General features: G+C 42.2%; 1 protein-coding gene across 7 annotated transcripts in view; it reads right to left on the bottom strand.

Annotated features, from left to right (window-relative positions):
• The window catches only part of NLGN1 (neuroligin 1), a 623,398-nt gene that overhangs the window by 545,192 nt on the left and 56,301 nt on the right, over positions 1-21,905 (bottom strand). Inside the window, exon 2 of one of the 7 annotated variants that reach the window (XM_090056034.1) lies at positions 8,180-8,248. The exons of the other annotated variants lie outside the window; for them this stretch is intronic. The gene's annotated coding sequence lies outside the window, so the exon portion shown is untranslated. The remainder of the gene's footprint in view (positions 1-8,179; positions 8,249-21,905) is intronic. 7 annotated transcript variants of the gene reach the window in all.

Raw genomic sequence — 21,905 nt, 5'->3', positions numbered from 1 at the left:
ATCTTTATCAACTCACAGAGATGGTATTAATAGACAAATGCCAAAACACTCAAAGAGCTGAAGATCTTAGTAAGGGCCTTGTTACACGTTACACCGGGGCGGACAATTATTTCAGGTGGAGGGCCGCTTACTGAGTTTTGGCAAACCATTGAGGGCTGCATGACAAGCAGCCAAGGGCAGATAAACATTAATTTTCAAAAATTTTTAGGGGCCCTGTGGGCTGGATAGGATCACTTGGTGGGCTGCATCCAGCCCACAGGCTGCATTTTGCCCACCCCTGCATTAAGCTGTGAGCAGCACAAATGTTGATTGGCTTACTGATAGTTTACAGTCACACCTTCAATGTGAGCAGCACATCTGTGGGGAGTGGCGACACCTTGATGGAACAGGAACTGAGTTATGCAGATTACGAGATAATCCTGCCCTGAAGTGGCATAACTTTGAGCTGCATAACAAGTACTTTAAACCACTTAAAGGTGTTAATGTGCAGACAATCCAGGGGTTTAGGGCTCTGAAGCCGGCCAAAATGAATATGTAACAAGGCCCTAAGGAAAGAAGCTAATTGTAAGGGAAGTTTCAAATATCTTGCTTAGAAACAACAGGGAAACTGAATTATAAAATGTCATTAACTTTCAACTGAGTTATGCCAGTTTACATCAGCTGAGGATGTAGCCCCATATCTTCAAAACTAAAGTTTATCCCAGCTTGAAGAGGGGCTTCTTAACGATGCCAGACTCCTTGGGAACTGTGATGTATAATTTGCAATGAATCAGGCCTACAATCTGTGCTAAGGTCTTGTGGTTAAAAAAAAAAAATGGTGGGGGGAAGTGAATAATTCAATCCTGTGACAGGTTTATTGCTGAAAGAAATTGTAGTAGTTTGCATCATAAAACATTTTTCCTTGGAAACTAGTAGAGAACTATATAAGAGTATTTGGGCCATCTCTTTGGCTGAATTAAATAGCAAGAAAGAGCGTGTTGATTTATACATATGCAGGTTTATTTCATTCCCTTTTATTTAGACTAAAACAAAGTGAATAGGAGAATGAATAAGATTGTATTTAAGAGGGGAAAAAACCTCTTGCACAATTTCCAAGACTTACTTTTGCTTTAGACATACTCTTTCATCACCAAAACTTAGTATAATGCGCCAGAAAATGATAATGATTCCACTGGAATGATCTAGTTTACATAAGAATTCTTAAGCTTTTCTTTTCTTCTCTTTTCAAAGCACATGTGAAGGCAAATTAGGAATTAGTTTGCTAGGTTAAACTAATTTAGTGAGTCAAGAAAATGCAGATGTTTAATCCTGGAAATGTATAATAATGGTACATAAATCATTCTTTAATTAATTAAAGGATTTACAGGTCTGTATTGGGCTCTTTCCCCAGGCTTTCTGAAAGTGTGACTCAGAGCAATCATCTTACCTACAATTCAAGAAGCCATATGGGTGAAGTTATTAGATGTAGATATTAATAAGCAACATCTCAAATGTTAAGAAGATCTTTATAACTTTCTTGGATCTCCTGACCCACTGCAATTTGTCTTGTGTTACTCTCATGGGTCCACAGCAGAAACATCATGCTTTAAGCCAAGAAAAACTGGATGGATGAGAACCAATTAATTAACAACAGTCCTTAATTGCCCAGAGATGATGTTGCTGATCAAAGTGAGGCATTACTCCTCTCACTTTGTGCAGAATGTACCACTTCAGAAGTACTACTGGTTCTCCCCCAATTATGTGTGGGTGGCTCAAAGGAGCAGGGAACCTAAAGATGCATGTATATTTTTTAAGAACAGTGATTTGAATCATTGATTTGGATCACTGTCCCTGATTGGATTTGGCCGAATCCGAATCTCAAGATTTGATGCTGATTCAAGGAATCAATGATTCAGACATAGACACAGCTATAAAAGTGTTTTCTGCATACCTTGAGGTAGCAGGTACAGCTTGTGATTGCTGTGATGCCAGGACTCATGGAGCATCCCTCCGTGTGCTCAGCGGTAAACCTGGAAGTACTTCTGGTCCACTTCTGGATGCATCGGGAAGTGTGCTGGGCCACCCCCACCCCCATGGCCTCCCTGACTCAGTGGCCACCCAATCCAGGATGCACCAGTCACCAAGCCGGTGGGGGGACACATGGAGGAACCCGCCACATGCTCCCAAGCAGACACGGAAGTGGACTGGAAGTGCTTCTGATCCACTTTCAGGTCTGCTGCCAAATGCATTAAGGAGCCCCCCATGCTCCTGTGGGATACTCCATGTGCCCCAGCATTGCAGCATTCATGAGTCACCTGGTACCTAGAGATATGTGGAAAAAACATTTAAAACTGTCTCTATGTCCTAATCTACAAATCTTTCCAAATGTCTCCAAATCGATTTGGAGGTTTCCAATTCAATTCACAGAGATTAAAGGGTCCTCTTATTTGATTTGGATTTCAAGATCTGGCCACCGAGTCGGGCCAAATCTCTGCTGAATCAAATCAGGGCCCAAAAATTCACACAACCCTATCAAATGCCCTCCACACAAAGTTCCAAATTGATGGTGAATAAAATGCCAATGTCTGTGCAATAAAATTATCAGTGCTGAAGGTTAAACAATCATCAATGGAAAGCAAACCCTTCTAACATCAATCCCCTTTCATGAGCACCCAAAAACTCAGCCGCACCAGCCTGACTGTTTTTCAGATATTAAAAAAGAGAATGTGATGTACTGTGAGGTTACGATACAATGTGGGAAATACATATTGTTAAGTGTTAATTACTCGTGTGGAACAGGATGACCTCACTGGAGTTAAAGGATACTTATCTTGCCAAGTTCCTGGCACTAAGCAAAATGCCAGGTTAGTTTCATCAATCTTACAGCAAAGGAATAAGATAATAAAGCCCCAAAGAAATGACTGAGCCATGCCCCTACCCAACACCCATTTGTCTCATAATCACCTAGTATGCATGCCCACAGAAACCAGTGGAGAAGAAAAGAAAAGATAGACTGGGACATGGAGCACTGAGCTGGATCAACCAGGCTAGAGCCTAAGACAGGCCACGGCTCACAATCTGGCCACTGCCATTGCTGCTGCTTCTCCTGCTGCTGGGCCACAGTGTGGGCAAATCACCCATCCTCATCACTCAGCTGCAGTACTATGCTTGTAAAGCCTTCTCTTTGCCCAGCTGTGGTGTGGTACAGGCAAAGCCCTCTCAACCATAGCAATATGGGCAAAGACCCCACCTCCATGGACCAGATTCAGCCCATGGGTCATATGTGGCCAACCCCTGATTTAGACAATCAGTTGGATCAGGGGAACTGCATGTTTCCCATGTGAAGTACAGACAGACTGATCACTGGTAGCAAGCATAAAGTTTAAATTCAGATCTAAAGCTGTTTTTCTGTTTTAGTTAACAGTTGCAACTTCAGCGCTCTCTTATACTTCACCATCTGTAAAATGGGAATAGTAACATGTCTCTTATCTTTCATAGGCTTGTAAAGACTGAAGTTTGCAAGGTGTTTTGTTGATTCAGAGTCTGATATTGGGACCTATAAGTATCAATGGAAAGTTTCTCATTGATATCAGTGGGGTTTGGGTTAGGTTTTAAAGGTGCTGCAATTATTCTCAAATGCAACTGTGTTAAACCTTATCAAGATTGTGAGGAAGTCAGTGAATTTGTATTTTCTTTCTTTCTTGTACCCGACCAGGAACAATTTCAGACAGTATGCTTATGAATGTTGATAATATCTTTGAAAGCTCATGCTGATTGGGGGAGGTCCAGGATGCTTAGCAAAGGGCAAATATAGTGCCCATCTTTAAGAAAGGGAAGAAGGAAGAACTGCAGATCAGTCAGCCTCACCTCAGTCCTCAGAAAAAATCATGGAGTCAGCCCTGGGGCCAGTTTTGTTCAATATCTTCCTTAACAATCTGGAAGATGAGATGGACTGCACCCTCAGCAAGTTTGCAGATGACACCAAGCTGGGGGGTGTAGTAGATATGCTGGAGGGTAGGACTAGGATTCAGAGTGACCTAGCCAAATTGAAGCATTGGGCCAAAAGAAATCTCATGAGCTTCAACAAGGACAAGTACAAAGTTCTGCACTTAGGATGGAAGACTGCCATGCACTGCTACAGCCTGGGGACTGACTGGCTAAGCAGTAGGGGTGTGTGAAGCTTCGGTCACTGATTCAATTCAGAAGAGATCCGGCCTTATTCTGTGCCCAAATTTTCAAGTCCGAATTGAATCAGGAGACCCATTAATCTCTCCAAATCATCAGAAGACTCCAAGTTGATTGGGAGAGATTCGACAATTTGGCTGTAGACACAACTTTATACGATTTTTCTATGCATCTCCAGGTACCAGGCATGGCTTGTGAATGCTGAGATGCTGGGACAGATGGCGGGTCCCACGGGAGCACAGGGGGTCCCCGCGTGCTCAGCGAGGAACCCGGAAGTAGACCAGAACTGAATCAGGACAGTGATCCAAATCAGCGAATCGAATAACTGTCCCCTGAATCAAGCCAAATCTGAATCGACTACTGCCCACTTTACACACCCCTACTAAGCAGCAGCTCTGTAGAAAAGGACCTGGGGGTTACAAGGGACAATAAGCTGACTATGAGCCAGGTGTGCGCAACAAAAATGGTTCAGGGGCTGGGGCACATGACTTATGTGGTTCAAGAGGCTGGGGGAACTGGGTTTATTTAGTCTGCAGAATAGAAGACTGAATGAGGATTTGATAGCAGGCTTTAACTATCTGATGGGGGGTTCCAAAGAGGATGGAGCTTGACTGCTCTCAGAGGTGGCAGATAACAGGACAAGGAGCAGTGGTCTCAAGTTGCAGCAAGGGAGGTTCAGGTTGGATATTAGGACAAACTTTTTCACTAGGAGGGTGGTGAAACACTGGAACAGGTTACCTAGAGAGGTGGTGCAACCACCATCCTTTGAGGTTTTTAAGGCCTGGCTCAACAAAGCCCTGGTTGCAATGAACTAGTTGGGGATGGTCCTGCTTTGAGCGAGGCCTGGACTAGATGACCTCCAACTCTAATTTTCTGTTTCTATGGTATTTGATTATAAGTGTAATTATTTAAATTTGAAATAGTATATGATAAGAAAGTATTGAAAGTAATAAAAATAGATTAAATTGAGCAAATGAAACAATGTATCAAACTTCATCTTTCATTACTACTCTATTCTTGCACATCCAGAGATTAGTTTGATTATTGTGTTGTAAGTCTGTGTGCATGTCTTACTAAAAGCAAGGAGTTTCAGTTGAAATCAGGTGTTTATTTTCTACATGAGCTAAAAAGCATCTTTTATACACAAAAGCTCCCATTGATCTGGAGTAGTTTAACAATGCATAAGTGACAACATTTGAAATATATGATGATAATCTCCTCCCCTTCTAAAATATATTTATGTATCCAAAAACCATAAGAAAGAATCTGGATAAATAACTTCTATCTTAATGGAAAATTTATCAGGCATTTCCACAAAAAGATTGCAAACCCTGCTAACATCCCTGATTGGTACAGGTCTGGCAGGGAAGGAGACATGGAGAATAAATAATGTAGTCTAAGAATAGCTGCTGTGTTATTAATCTAAATATTCTACAAACATCCCAGCAGTATGGGATATCCTGTTCACTATTTCATATCCTGTTCACCTCTCCCTTCCAGCATCCACTCTCTGCCACTGTGCGACACAGGATACTGGACAAGATCTTCTAACTCAGTCTGACCCAGACCCAATGGTCTGATACAATAAATGGCAATTCTTATGTTCCATATCAGGTTCAGTATTGTATATTCCTTACCTTTTAACCAAATCCCTCCCCTAAACCGTCTTTTAGCCAACTAAAGGATTAAAGCCTATTAGAGTAGCACCCTCCTTGCCACCAAATGTATGATTGCCCTCCATACACACCTGAAGTAGGAGTCACTTGTATCTATCTTTGCCTTTAAAATTGGCCCCTGCCAATGAAGCCCCTTATTGGGCTTCTGCTCTTTCCCCCACCCAAAGGTGGGGAAAGACTCAGATTGCTCCCCAGCTACATGATAGGTTTTGACATTCAAAGGGACAGGGCAACATTTCTGTATGAGCCTGGCTCTGCCCCCAATCTCCACTCTCCCCCATCCAACTCTTCATTTCTGTGTGATGGATGAGAAAGGCCTGCAGGGAACGAATCCCTACGAGTTTCACGATTTAGCTGTTCCAGTGAGACGTGTACACAGTACCACAGAGTGAACTATGCAACATGCAGAGTACACTAGGAACTCCCTCCCGTTGTCATTCCTGAGGCAGGACTCCCAGTGACCTTATGGGGTGATTTGTTTGACCAAGCCCTACAGCATCAGGATTTACCTCGGGAAAACTGTGACTTATCACAGCTTTCAGTTTAACATCTGAATAATCTATTCATAAGAACATTTCTAGCGATGGCTCAACTCCTTTTTGAATTGAACACTTAGATGCTAAACTGGGAGGCGTCCGCTTATACACAGGAAAAGAGCGCAAAGTATGGAGCAACAGCTTGTTCTTCATGCAAAAAATATTTCTGCTGATGACGAAGCATTACATACTTGGGCACTATGCAAGTAAATAAGAGTGCCCTTCATAATTTCCAGCATTACTCTAGGAGCGCGGACACAGCTACAGTTCCAGGAGTTAGCTCCCATCAACCGCAACAATACCAGGCAGAGATTGGAGCGGCTATCAAATGAAAAGTTCCCCTTCCTTTTTAAGATGGTTTAATGTTCTCTGTCCATGGCATAATATTCATTTCCAAAGCCCTGGTTGTCTATTGAGAGTCAGGAGAGCTTTAAACAAACGCTTCTTTATACTTTTAAAAACACTCTTTCCCTATAAAACTTTGTATTTAGGCAATTTTATTGTGTCTTTGACTGTGATTACTTTTCATGACATGCTATCTAGTATCTTATATCTCCAGAGTACTGTATTAATCAGTCCTCAGTGCTCCTCCTGTTTCGGGGTTATATTATCTTAGTGTTACAGATTTAGAAACTGAAGCAGTTCAGCACTGCAAGACTGTGTACCTAAAATCAGTGGAGGTGCTGTTTGTACAACACAGGGTGACACGTGAAGAGTACATTCATTGGGTCCAAGGTACTTCTGAGCAGTAGACAGCAGTGCTTCTTAATGCAACCTTAAAGATCATAGCTAGCAAGGAATACCAGCAACAGGTCAGCTATCTCGTTTCTTCACACAACTTCACTGGTTTTGGAGCTGATTGAGTGTAGTTAAACTTATTCATAAAAATATTGTTTTAAGCATTAACACAACATAGTCTCTGGAACACCGATAAATTGAGGAGAGGGGAGAACCCCTTCCCCCCCTCCTGCCAGACTAATGGAAACTAAGGAAGATTAAGAGAAACCTAGACAACAATTAATTTTATTCATTTTTAGAACCAATTGTGTTTGCACCTTAATCCAACATGTATAGAGCATGTAAAAAAGCATTGTTCTTTCAACTTAACTGATTTATAAACTCAGTAGGAAAAGTGTACCTGAGGTTCAGTAACCTTGATGGTTAAAACAGATGGAGTGTACCATGGGGCTGATGCACAGGAAGCGTGCGCACTGTTGAAATGCAACAACAAAATTGAGTTTTTGCCCACTCCTGGTATGGAGTATGCATTTCTCTACCTCAGTTATGTCTAAGCCAGCAGATCCCTTCTTACAATTGTGATTTCAAATCCTAATTTTTCTTTTTCTGATTTAGCTTTTCATTCCCATCGACCCTATTTCATATTATCTATAACAGCTTCCGGTGACACTGAAGAAAAATGTCACTTGAATGGCCGTCTAAAAGATGTCTCATTCAATACCTAGGTCAGGAGCTCTTGGATGCCAGATAAGCAAAAAAAAATCCTTAGATCACTACTGGCCCAAGTTTTCTACATTTTTTTGTAATACCCAATATACAGGACCAAAAAGGCCCCCCAAACAGGGCACTTGGGTAGTGGAGGCTGGCAGCTCAAATTCTCAAGAAGAGAATTATTTCCAGTGAATACATTAAGTCTGGCGGGATCCAGGTTTATATTTCTTTTTTGTTCCTTAAGGAAAGATTTAGCTTAGTATTGTTCAATATGTAAATTCTAGTTACAGTTTAATGAGATTCCTACAAAATATCCTATTAACACTAAAGGCTCTATTCTAAGATTGTACTTACATATGTTGCTTATCTCTTTCTCATCGGGGTTCTTTTATGCTTCTGGATGAGTTTCTCAGCTGGATCATCCTAAAGCATACAAATTATGAGATTGCTTACCTGCACTTTCAGAAGATTAGCTCATACATTTTACCACCACCTACCAATACTCTGTGGTCATGTAAAAACACCTTAGTACATAAGTGCACAAATCCACTTAAAATACATGCATAGCATAGGTCTTCAGTGACCCAAATACCAAATGCAAACACACTAACGTGAACATGCCTTGTAGGATGACAATCTCATAACAACCATGTAACATCAACTCTAGTTTCTCTCTTTGGGATCACAGACCATCAGGAGAGAGGGTACAAAATCTTGTAGTGCAAAACTTCAGAATGAGCCCATCTCCCTGGACACAGTCAACTGTAATGCATGTGAGAATTGCCATGTGTGATGGCAGTGCACAATTGATGTGCAGGTTAATATGTGCAAAATGATAGATCTGTGTTTAATGGTGCTAGATTTGTTCACAAGTCTTTACTCTGAACACAGTAGGCAAAAATCAGTGTTTTTTTTAAATCCCCAGATTGGATTTTTTTTATTTATTTATATTTTATTTATATTTTCCTTTCTAGAAATACATACCGGTTTCCTATTTAATTTTCAATTATGGCAACAAATGACAAATTACGTTGTCATTTAAAAAATAAAAAGCATATGCCACGTCCATGGAACCCTTCAAATTTTAATGAGTTAAAGCTAATACTTTTTAAATTATATACAGAATTGGGAGGTGGGGGAAGCAAATCCTTAACTTTTGAGGTTAACTCACTCTTTATAAACTTGTCACAGTGTTACATACTACATTAAGTATTCCTGTTACTGTCAATTGTCTATAGTGAAGTGAATGTCAGTATTTGTATTTTTCTAAAAGAAGAAATATTTTCCATTTTTGTACCACAGTAAAGCTTTTGCCTTAATGGCTTTTGGCTTCAGGGGAGCTGTGACTGCAGAAAAAAATATTTTCTTAATTTTGAACAAGTTTACTCAAAATTGGGTGCCCAACTACAAAAGGCACTTTTGACCAGCCCACTCAACACTTTCATCTTTCACTACCAAAATATCTTTATGCTTAGCAATAGTAATACTGAATGTAACGTAAAGGCTCTGTGTGGAAAGTCCATCTTAATACCAACCAATGAGAATGACCCTTTCTTTAAGACAGTAACTAAAAAAGTACAAATACAAAAAAAAATCAATTACTTAAATCAAGGTTTTCAGCTTCCTGATTTAAATCATGATTAAAACTGGTGACTTGAATCGCTTTGATTCAAATTAAATTCGATTGAAATTAAATTAGTCCACCCTGATTGAGAGTCAGCTCTTCTGATAGCAGGCAGCACTGATGCAGCATGGGTTTTAACTATCTTGAAAGAAAGTAAATTTGAATGTCCTTTTGGAATTTGATAATTTAATTGATTCAGGAAGTGGATGCAAAGATATGAAATTAGAATGAGCCTCTGGTTTTCATGAGATATATGTGTTACTCCAAACTCAGTGTTCGAGGCATTTTCCAAGTTGTGCTGTCTGGGTCATGAAAATTACGGTGTGAACCAATTCATTATGGAATTCATGATGTGGGTGTAGATGGTATTTAGTTTCAAATTTCTATCACTTTGGACCTCCCTGTCTCTTGACCAGTGCCCAGACTGACTGCCTTAATGTTCACCACTTCCAAAAATGGACAAATGCAAAGCAAACCTGTCAGGATAATAAGTGCCAGTCGATTGCCTGCAGGCAGCCCTGGAAAACATTGGATAAAATGCCCCAATTTCTCATAAGAACCAAACAATACACCTAATAATCATTCAGGCTGTAGCAAATGTCAGTCAGACACTTCTACGGGAAAAGTAAAGGGTCTCCAAAAGCCAGAGCACATAAATATTTAAAGAAAATAGTTTTATTCATACATTCAGGTTCTTATTTTATTGAGAATGGGATTTAATCAACAGATTTTGATTCTGCCTTCTTTGTTCACCACTAATAGATTAACCTAGCATATAAAATTTTGGTTGGTTAAAAGAAAAGAAATTCTGTGATATTAGCCCTAATCTAAAGCATTTTCTCCGCCTCAGGCCAAGGTATGAAAAATGACATAAAAAGAAGAAAAAATGTTAAAAAAAGAAAGAAACAAAAAAAATCTTCTCAGAAGTTATTTGATATTTCCCATTGACTTCCAATAGGAGCAGTACCAGTCTCTTAGGGCACATCTACCTGTGACACTATGTCACCGTAGTAAAGCACTATGGCAACATAGTGTCCACAGGCGTCTACATGTGACCAGCAGCTACTTCACTGTAGTGGCGTGCTCCCCTGTTATAGTGCACTGCTACAGCGAAGTAGCTGCTAAAAATAACCATGCGCCACATGCACAGCACAATATGGGCAGTTACTACACCGTGCTTTGGAAGTACGAAAGCACAGTGCGGTAACATTGCCGTAGGGCAATGTGAAGACATGGCCTAAGTGTTATAATTTAATTTAAATATCAAATAAACAATATCACCAGCATATCAATTCCCTTCAATATGCTGGTAATAAGTAATAAGACCTAGGAACGCTGATTCTAATACAAGAGTGCGAAGCGGGCCCTATTAGATTCGGATTCAGATTTGGCCCGAATCGTTGATTCAGATCACTGTTTGTGATTCAGTTCAGCCGAATCCAAAACCAAAGATCTGATGCTGATTCAGAGAATCAGCAATTCAGACATAGACACAGCTTTAAAAGCTTTTTCTACATACCTTGAGGTAGCAGGCACGGCTCGTGATCACTGCAATGCTGAGGTGCATGGAGCATCCCACAGGAGTCGGGGGGGGGGGGCACTGCATGTGCTTGGCAGCAAACCTGGAAGTGGACCAGAAGTACTTTGATTCTGCCGGGAAGCATGCTAGGGGGCCCCCATGCATCCCCAGCTCAGTGATTAGCCACTGGGGGGCCCCAGGTGCCCCCCCCCAGATCCAGGAGGCACCAGTCACTGAGCCAGGGTGCCGGGGCGGGGGGTGCCCTGCATGCTCCATGGTGGCCCTGGAAGTGGACCAGAAGTGCTTCTGGTCCACTTCCAGAACTGCTGCTGAGAGTGCTGGGGAGCCCCCCATGCTCCTGTGGAACATTTCATGTGCCCCAGCATCACAGCATTCATGAGCCGCCTGCTACCTAGAGGTATGTAGAAAAACATTTAAAGTTGTGTCTATGTCTGAATCTTTCCGAATCTCTCTGAATCGATTCAGAGGGTTCCGATTCAATTCGGAGAGATTAAAGAGTCCTCTGATTCGATTCAGATTCAGAGATTCGGCTGCTGAATCAGGCTGAATCTATGCCAAATTGAATCAGGGACCAAAGCTTTGCACAGCCCTGGATTTTAACTCAACTGATTTGTGTTCTTCAAGTCAAAATAGAGGAAAACAGGAAAATGGTGGCTCTGGAGTTTGATACTGAGGTTGTGAGTGCTTTCACCTCAAATATATGATTCTTATTCCAAAAATCTATTTCACGTATGCTTCTGAAATAAATAAAATCCATATAATAAAATCCATATAATTCACTATTGTGGCCTTATTTCTTTTGCAAGATTTTGTGCCACCTTACAACTTGGACTGTTTACATAGCTGGAATAAGGACTAGATCTTTTCTATAGTCGACATTTTGAAGACTTTAAGGAAGGCTGAGTATCAAGAAAGCTACCTGATAGTGAGGCTTACTTTGGTTTCATGATGGAAATCTCACCTCCTGGAACAATTACAGTGAGATGGGGAAAACCACAGGTGGGCACACGGCAGCCCTAAACTGGCAAAGACATGGTCTAAAAGAATTATTACATCTTTTTTAGCTTATATTTGCCAAGCACAATTTAACCCTAAATCTATATACAACCATGCATGCTCCCTGAGAGAACACTTCTGACTACGAGGGGAATGAAGTCTTCACAGGACCAAATTCTGCCCCTTGCCATACCAATCTAAATCTGGAGCCAGTCCACCTGCTTAAACTGAACTTCTCTACGGCTGTGTCCATATAAGCATGGACATTTGGTTCCCCAAGGACAAGAAGCAGTGGCACACCTTGTGTCACTGTTACTTGTCCCCGGAGAATGCCCATGCTATATGCCTCTGATGTGTGGCAGGTTGCCCCCGGTGGGGTAGGGGAGGCTGAGGATAGCAACTGTGCTGGCCCTAGCAGCCTTACCTGGGGTCCTGGGGGCCAGGGAAGCTGCAGCCACAGTGCTCCTGCAGCTAGGAACCTGACTGGCAGCCAGAGTGCGGCTCTGGGTAGCACACCCTGAAGCCATACAAACCTCCCTACTTTTTTGCTGTGCAGGTTTTTTTGACCATGGGATCTCCTGAACTCAACTATGGCCATGAGAGAAACATCAGCTGGCTGAGCTATGGCTCAGGAACATCCTGGAGGTAAGGGCAGGAGCTATGGAGATGGTATAGAGGCTCCTGGTCCTGGGCATGACCTAAAACTTCACCCTGCCAGGGTTGGGAGGCCTGGTGGGACTGCCTGTGGTGGGGCAGTCTCAACTAAATGCCAGGACTGCTAACCTCCCTGGTGAAAGGTGAGTAGGAACACCTTAACCCCAGCCCCCCCACCATCTGGTGGGTAATTGTGAGAGTTGTGGGAATAGTGGGGCCAGGTATACTCTTTTGTAGGCGTCTGAGCCCACCAGGGATGTGAGATCCTGGACGCCCCGGGGGGGTAGTTGCTGAACATGGTGTGAGGCCCCGTATACAGTAGGGCTGAACTGGGAGTAGGCCTTAAGGTCTGTGCATGAGAGGGAACTGAGTAGAGCTGACCTGGGAGTAGGCCTGAGGAACAGTCCCAGGGGTGCACTGAGTAAGGCCAGCACAAGGGCCAGCCTTGTGAGTAGGTAGTCGGAAGTATGATGAAGAGACCTCAGGGTGGGATATGGTGTAGAGTTTCCTGTCACGAGCCTGGGTCAAATGCAGCTCAGTGTTGGTCTAAGGCTATGTCACATAGAGTAGGGGAAGTCACAGGAACCAAAGTTGCTGCATGGTGGTACCAGAGAGAGAGTAGCTACGTCTGAAAACACATAAAAGTTGCTCAAGAGGAGGTAGGGCAGTGGAGCATGGCTTGGGATGGGTGGTATGCAAGAGGCCCCTGTGAGAGGTGGGGCAGAGTGAATGTGAGAGTGAATGGAGCCCAATTACAGACTGAGTTTGCCCTGGCATCAAGCCAGGGGAAGTAATCATAATCTGGATGCCAACTGTGAGGCATAGGCCACAATGTAGGGAAGTTCAGAGCTGTGGATAGCGCCCCCTGGCATCAGGACAAGGAATGGGCAGCCTCTCACTTAATAAATCAAGTTAACAACCAAGTCATGGCAGGCGAGATGGGGAGACTGCCCTAGGCAAGTGGGCGAGCTGCTTTGAGATCTGGCTACGAAGTTGCCTCCTGTCACAGTAGCCTACTTTTACAGCTGAAAGCAGGATGTGACTTGTCCTTTTGGAAGTATATGCATTTCTCCATGTCATGGTGCAGTGCTATGAAAAAACACCTGACGCTAGGTTTGAATGAGTCATCTCAAATACCAGAACCAGCGTGGTATTCCAGCAGGGCTCATACACTTGCTGAGAATCAGAGTACATTATCCTAAACTGGAGTGCTGTCCCTAATGCAGCTATACCATTGCCAGTACATTGGCTAGCACATATCCTGTGTGGTAAGCAGGTATGCTTGCATGTAAATGTCATGCCAGGATATGCTGAACTGGGGCCTAACAAGCAGATATGTTCTCATTTTAAATTTCCAACAAACAATTACACAAACAAGGATTGCCATGGCAGGCACAAGATTAAAGAGAAAAGAAGAGAAAAATAAAGAGGCAGCAGTAGTTTGTAATAATAGCAGATGTTTTCTGTTTCTGTTGGAAGGTAATTTCCTATTAGCATATACTGAATTTCTGAAGTGATGGCATTGCTCTTTGAAGATGGAGTTATAATGTTATACTGTGACTCAAGTTTTCCTCTAACTACACTTTTGTCCTGTAAACATCAATTAAAAGAAAGTGCCAGCATGCAAAAGAGATATCTTCTCAGCTGAGGCATATTACCAGAGCTCCTAAGTGTCAATGGAGCTATGACAAATGATACCAGCTGAGCTGCTGTCCCACTTAAATTTGCCACAACTCTTACCAAGGAAGAGAAATACTCGCTACAATTGTTTGTCTTATCCACTGAACTAATTAGTAAAGGCTGGAGATCAGAAACTGTGTGCTACTCTGTTTGTTCAGCACCCAGCAAAATGAAGTTTTGACCTTGTCTGGTTCTTAGGCCCCTGGCAGATATTAAAATCAAGACATGATTAACTTGTTAATCATGCCATAAACAGTAACCCTGCCATATATTCAAGGAATTAATGGCATGACAAAATGGGAAACCAGCCAGAAAAATATTCCACAAGGACGCGTAACATTTTTGTGACTGGTTTCCATTGTGCCTTAAATTGGATGCGTGGCAGGGCAACCAGAGCCGGCTTTAGACTCCAGGGCAGTCCCAGGGCTGGGACTGACAATCAGCTATTTGCTGGTGTCGGTCTTGGGGCTGCATCGAAGTCTTGGACTGGCCCCAGTTCAGTCCCACATGGGAGTCTGGAACTGGGCGTTCTGGTGCAGTCCCAGGGCTGGGGATGACAGTCTGCCGACTGCTGTCCTGGTCCCGGGACTGCTCAGGCTGCAGGAGCCTGGCTTGCAACTTGAGTTTTGGGCTCCCCCTTCACTGGCAAGTAGCAATGGCACCACTGGGATCTGATCCATGATCTCAAAAACACGCATCCAGCCACGACCAGTGGCATGGCAGGAGGCATGATTGTTGGGTTCAGGGATCAGATCATATCACACCATGAAATGGATATGTGCCAGGGGCCTTAAGGGTTACTGTAATAATCAACAACAATATCTATCTTACATGGGAAGATTTGACTTAATTCTGTGCAAGCCAAATACGGAGGTAAGTCATCAGTGCCCTACACTAGTAATGGCAGGTCCACTGGTAAATGCTGTTGCTCACCTTCAGACTTCAATGGACCTAGATAGCACCAAGAAGTAAGTTTGATTCTGCAGTTATGTCTGGGAAAATAAACAATTAAATAAAATGTAAAATACTCAAAACTGGAAGGTAGAAACCTCTTAATTACATTATTGCATAACTGTCAATTAATTGGAAACCAAGTTAGGTTTCAGCTTTTTTTTAACGTATAAATGACCGAGCATTTTGTATCATGGCTTCAACCTGCACGTTGCAATTTTGAACCAGGGCAGCAGAACCTGAGAGTAACAATACACTAAAACTAAAACTAAAACAAACCCCAGAACAAAAAAGAAAACCAACTGGTGTATTTGATTGTCCCAGTTGAGAGGAATTCAGGAAAAATAACCACAAGACACACCAGCAGAAAACGATATTGTATTTTTAATTCATTTAGTTTTAACCGTCTGCAACAGCAGTAAGGATTTTTTTTTTTAAATATATAGGTCTCAAAGTTACCATAATCTCTGCTAAAGCAATACTCCATTTGTGTGGAAATCTGCATGATCAGAGGCCACTGACAGAGTCCCTTTAATATACTTATTACAGTAATTTAAACTATTTTAGAATAAAATCTTTGCTTATCTGTGCAACACAATAAGAAAAAATAGAAGAAAATAATCCCAAGCATTGTACGCTAACTGAAGCCTGTATCTCAGTTTCTATGACATGTGTGATTCACTGGCACAGTGGATGCTGAAGCATCACATATAGCAAGAGAGCTGGTGACTACAGATATCTGGCTGTACAAAAGATGGAATAGAAAAAGGTAGGTTGCACATCAGCTCAGTGCTGATTGCCCTCTTTTACTCTTGCTATACTGGGCTTTCAGCAGGCAGTTCTAAATTTGCAGAGATATTTTATTTGTCATTTGATTTTCAGGCCACCATTAACTCTTCACATGAGCAGCCATTAACCAGAATATGTATCTACACACACAGTATACACACATACATTATACACTCACACCTGCATACACATAGATGCACATATGCACACACACATTTCTTTTCTGTAGAGAAGCTAATTCATATACCAAGCTCTTTTTTAGGCAACACCAATCTATTTTTAAATGACCTCTTACTCTTTTTGACATACACAGCCTCCAGCTTCTTACAGTAACTGGCAAGTTTTTCCAGCGGCATATCAAAATTGGGGGATATAGAACTCAATATAATATACTGCTTTAATTGTCTGAATAATATATGTACATATTGTATTATCTGTTTTTCATTCTGTTGTAATGACAGAATGAGAGAGATGAATCGTGGGACAGGTATATAGACTTAGGTCAGAATTAACAAGATAATTAATAAAATACTACAACACAATAATGGCTTAATATATGTTGTACCAGTAATGTAAAATGTACTATTTAAGGACTGCTACAGAATACAATATACTTTTTAAATGAGAAGAATCTAAAGATAGAAATACTTAGATAGCTAATGATCTTACTTGAGATGGTAATAGATGACTAATAATCAGTCTGGAGTCTCACAGGTTTTTGACCACTAGTATGAAAAGGTTAATGACCAAAATTTAAATTTAATTGGGTTTTCAGCCAAGAAGCACAGTTTGCCAAAGATCACATAGCATGATCATTCAAACATGATTGTGGTGCATTTTTTTAAAAAATTGTTGCAGAAGCTACTAAAAATGAGAAGTCGCTTTTTAAAAGCTATTTATTTATTTTAAATATTATGGAATAGCTCTAGGAAATGCCACAAGGTTTTTGAATTATATATCTCGGCATATCTGTCAAAATCTGTCAAATACGAAAAATCAGCAATTGCAAAGTTAAACAGTGCCTTATTTCAACTAAGATATATAAAGTTATATCTGCCTTGATGATCATTTAAACAGAATAGCTAACAATTCTTGTAGCTTCTTTTAAAAAACGTAGACATTTGTAGGTCTGGACCCATAGGTTCATTCTGAACTACAATATTGGCAGCCAGCTTCTTGTTGAGGTTCAGTAGTAGCTAGATTCAGGCTTCACTTCAGTTTATTTACTGCAAAAAAGACTGAAAAAAATCAGCAAGTGGGGCAAGTGGGTATTTGAAGTGTAGCAGCAGAATAAAACGCTGCTTTTAAATGAACTGAAAGCTGACATTTGAAAGTGTTAAAATCAAACACTTTTCAGACTATGTAGAAACACTGAAGTACTCCTTAGCTAATTAGTCTAGAATGCTGTGGCAACACACAGAGATTCTAGCCATTGCTAAGGAAAATGCAAACTTATTCTCAGCATTGTGGGCTAGATATACTGTATATAGGAATCCTACATTTTAAATGAACTGATGGGAAGAAAATGCTGCCCTTACTAACAAAAAGAGCCAAACAATTTCACTTGAGAATAAGTGCATTGATTACATTCAGTGAAAACGGGTGTTCCTTGATAGCTGTATATATTGGCTATATTAAAACAAGATGTCATAGCACAATGCTGACTCAAACGTTTTCCTAAATAAAGAGCTCAGTGCTCACCACCTCTGTTACAAAAATGCAACAATTTACATCCACACACTACAAAACCCAGGTTATTTGGGCTCGTTGACTATATATCCCCGCAATCTCTCTACTTTGCAAAGAATCACAAAGCGTGCTTCTGTAAATCATTTGAGATAAAAGTGTTTTCACATAAATTTCCCTTATAGACAACTTGGCTACTATAAATCATTATACTTAAACAGGTTACGAATAAAACCAAATTATAATATCTCACACTGCTCACCCTTTGGCTTCTGTCCCAGTCCAGGGTCATAGCTCTGTAGTGAAAGCACATGGAATAATAAAAGAGCCTGGAGATACTGAAATGGCTATTGTACAGCAAGGAACTAAATATGACTCGCTTCCTAATAAACCTACCACATCTTTCAGGCAGTTTGACAAAGATTCCAGGGGCCAGATGATGAGATGGAGTAAATGAGTCAACAAAGTAATTGAAGCCAATAGCTTTATGCCAGTTTACACTAGCTGAGCATCTGGCTCTAGATTTTTAAGGCTGATTCTGGGGGAAAATTGGACTGTCACATCATGTTTATGTCAGCAAAATGTGCATGTATCAGTTAGGATGAAGAATTTATATAGGATTCATTTACTAAATAGTTTGGATTATGTGCATTAGCTTTGAGGTAGTGACAGCTGCAAAAAATGTGGGATTTGTCCCAAATCCCATTTTAGTTTTTATACCTGTTTAATACCCCTACAGGGTAAGCAGATAATAAAAGCTTTCCGGTACAGAGAACATGCTGTATATAATTTGGATGCAGTGGAAGAGTCAGAATTAGAAACAGACTGTGAATCCATGTACAGTTTATGACTTTTGCTTGATGTTTAGGGACTCTCTTGCATGTATATCATTTGAAAAAGATAGAAACTGGGTGCAGAGGAGGCAGAAGAGAGAGGAGACTCCATGTTCCAGATAGGAAGCCATACGTAGAATGGCAGGGAGAGAGGGAGGATCCTGGATTCCTTAGAGCACTTTAACCTAAGCAGGACACCAAGAGTGTTGATGAAATCATGGCAGGAAAATGCCTAGAAGCATTTGTTTCTTTGACTAGATCTGAATATTTCTTTGGACAGCTCTTTACTAGCTGAAGTAAAGAGAAAACAGCTTCTGGATTCTTTACAAAATCTGCAGACGTTTGCTTCCACAATTGTGTGTGCTTGAAGAGAGATGAACTGTACGTGACAAATACCCATAAAGCTTGAGCTCTGGGAAAGGATGCGTTTAAGAGTTAGGAATTCAGAAGGATCAGCAACAGTCCCAATGTCTAACGAATTGGACCTCAAAAACTGAAGACCTAGGCTACACCTAGAGACTCAGAGAAAAACTCACAGAGTGACTCAGGCACTGTAATGCTAAATGTGGAAGCACCTGAATCTTTGGTGTCCTGTTGCTCGTTTGATTTTTGCCCCAAATTAGACCCCAGGGTCCCATGCAGTGTATGGAGAGAGGTGGATTTGCAGATGCAAAGGAGGATAGTAAAACACTGGAACAGGTTACCCAGAGAGATGGTGGACTCTCCATGCTTGGAGGTTTTTAAGACTTGGCTACACAAAGCTGATGATCTACTTGGGGATGGTCCTGTCTTGAGCCAAGGAGTTGGACTAGATGACCTCCTGAGGTCTCTTCCAACCCTAAGTTTCCACGATTCTATGCAAGCCACCTAAGAAAGCCAGTTGGGAATGCTGAAGGATGGGGCACAGTTTGGGCCCCACCACTAAAAGATAGCCGGGTGTTTAATTTCAGGTTTGAAGGAGATACCTACCACTGTTTACGATCCCCAGTGCTTTGTCTCCTTTCCTGGAGTCAGGCACCTAATCCAGATTAGGCTTTCTACTACAAAACAACATTCAGAAGGGATAGACCCGACACCCTTACACCCAGTAGGCCAGTAGTTAAATCTCTATGATTTAGGAGACCTGCTTTCTAATCTCTATGCCATCTGATTTGGAGCAGGGACTTAAATGTGTATCCTTTAATCTTTTCCGCTGAAACGGTCCTATCTTCTACAAACAAGTAAATATTCACTGGGTTGGGGGGAAGAATGAAAGGATGTACCCAAGGATTTGACTCTATAACCCAGCATTTACATGGTATATTGGCATCAGCAGAATTAAGTAGCAGTTGAACTGGGGAGGAAAGATCATAGTGGCATTAAACTGGGAGGCTTAGGCAGTGAGAGTGGCAATTAAGTTTGCAAGTCCCTTGATGCTTTTAACACCAGAGACCATGTCTGGACCCTGCTCAGACTCGGAAGCACATAGCCAACACGTAGGCCTCAGACACAGAAACTGGGTGACCATCCAGTTGGTTGAGCTTTCTGAGGACTGTGTAAGACACATCTTAAAAGGGAAGACAAAAAAAAGACCTGGATCTTGACGGCATGACGTTTTTTGTTGACCACCCCTGACCAACTGACTTTTAGAGGCCTTACCAAATATACCCCAAACAAAACATTTGAAGGAAACCTGCCCAAAAAAATAAAAATACAACCCTAAAGTTTGTTACCAGAAATGTTAAAATAAAGACATGACTCACAGAAGCTAAACAGGGTTGCACAATGAGCAAATATGAAAGTAGGCATTATCTGTGGAACAAAGGGGATCAGACCAATCCTCATAGGCAACAAGAAGCCCAATAATTCTCTATTAGTCTTTGCATCCTGAAAGGAGATGCAAATATACAGCTGTGAACTGAAAATAAACTCAGAAAATGAGCTTCAGATGCCAGAGCACGCACACAGTTCTCTCCAGATATCTGGACCTCCCTGGGTTGTCGAGGGAAACAGTCATTCCCCAGGTTCTTGGGCTAGTCAGCTATGAAAGCAAATTCATTGTCTTCTTAAGGCCCACAAGGTGCTTAGTATCTATGACTTCACTGGGACTTGAATGTATCTGGTTCCTGCCCTGAGGTGTTTAGTAGGCCTGTGCAAAGCGGCTGGTATTCGCTTCAGATTCGGCTGATTTGGTGATTTGAATCACTGTCCCAATTTGATTTGGCCAAATCTAATTCGGAGATTCGGCAGCTGCTGAATCTCCGAATCCGGCAGGCCCATCCCGCGCCCACTCTCCCAGCCCAGTAAGGCTGCCCTGCCCGCCCCATCTCCTGGCTCTTTGGGGAAAAAAAGCCCTGACTCCCCAGGTGCTGCCAGGCGGGGGGATGATCCTCACTGCCCCCCCACTGCCCCATGCTGCATAGGGGGCTCTGCACAAGCCCCTGAACCCTCCCTCACTCCCCCAGCCCCCCCACATGTGCTGCACCTGGGCCAACTCTGGCCCTTAAGAGAAAAAAAATGAAAAAACCCTACACTCACCACTCCTTCCAATGGGGGGGGGCAATCCCCACTGCCCCCCATTGCCCTGCACCACATGGGGGGCTCTGCATGAGCCCCCAAAGCCCTGAGGCCACCGCAGGAGAGGTGAGTCCTGGGGCTTTTCTCCATTTTTTTTCTTAAAGGGCCAGAGCTGGCCTGGGCAGGGCACCCATGGGGGAGCTGGGGGTGTAGGGGGGGTTGGGGGCTCACGTAGAGCCCCCCATGCAGCAGCTCCCAGTGAGCAACAGGGCTTTTTTTTGAAGTACCAAGCTGGGGCAGGTGGAGGCAGCCGTGGGAAGGCTGGAGGAGCAGGGGAGGAGGTCGGGGGAGCTGGCAAGGGTACCCCCATGGTCCCCTCCCCCCACCCCCAGCCTCCCCTACCCCGCCCCTAGTACCTACTGGTTCAGAGTCTGGCTACTGCTTCCTGCTGCAGCCACCAGGGACTGCTCAAATCATCAAAGCCCTCCGAATGTTTTCCAAAGATTCAGAGAGCTTTGCATTGATTTGGACTTTTAAATTGGTCCCTGATTCTATTCAGATTTGGAGATTCGGCCACCGAATCAGGCCAAATCTCCTCTGAATCAAATCAGCACCCAAAGCTTCACAGAGCCCTAGTGTTTAGTACCGCACAAAGCCTCTAGTAAGAGCAGAATACAGTCATGTTTTAAAATGTAGCAGCCCTTTGCTGCATCTTATAAATAATTAGTGAAGTGACCCTTGTACTTATGACTTGGTGGTTAGTCTTTAGTCAAGAGAGTTTCCAAGATCAGACCCATAGTCTAAAAGGCATTTGTAGATGAAACAAAATAC

The sequence above is a fragment of the Crocodylus siamensis genome, chromosome 6 (genome assembly GCF_052110815.1).
Source record: "Crocodylus siamensis isolate JL-2025a chromosome 6, ASM5211081v1, whole genome shotgun sequence".
Taxonomy (NCBI): domain Eukaryota; kingdom Metazoa; phylum Chordata; order Crocodylia; family Crocodylidae; genus Crocodylus; species Crocodylus siamensis.
The sequence above is the reverse complement of the archived record's forward strand: the minus strand, read 5'-3'. Positions and strand labels throughout refer to the sequence as shown.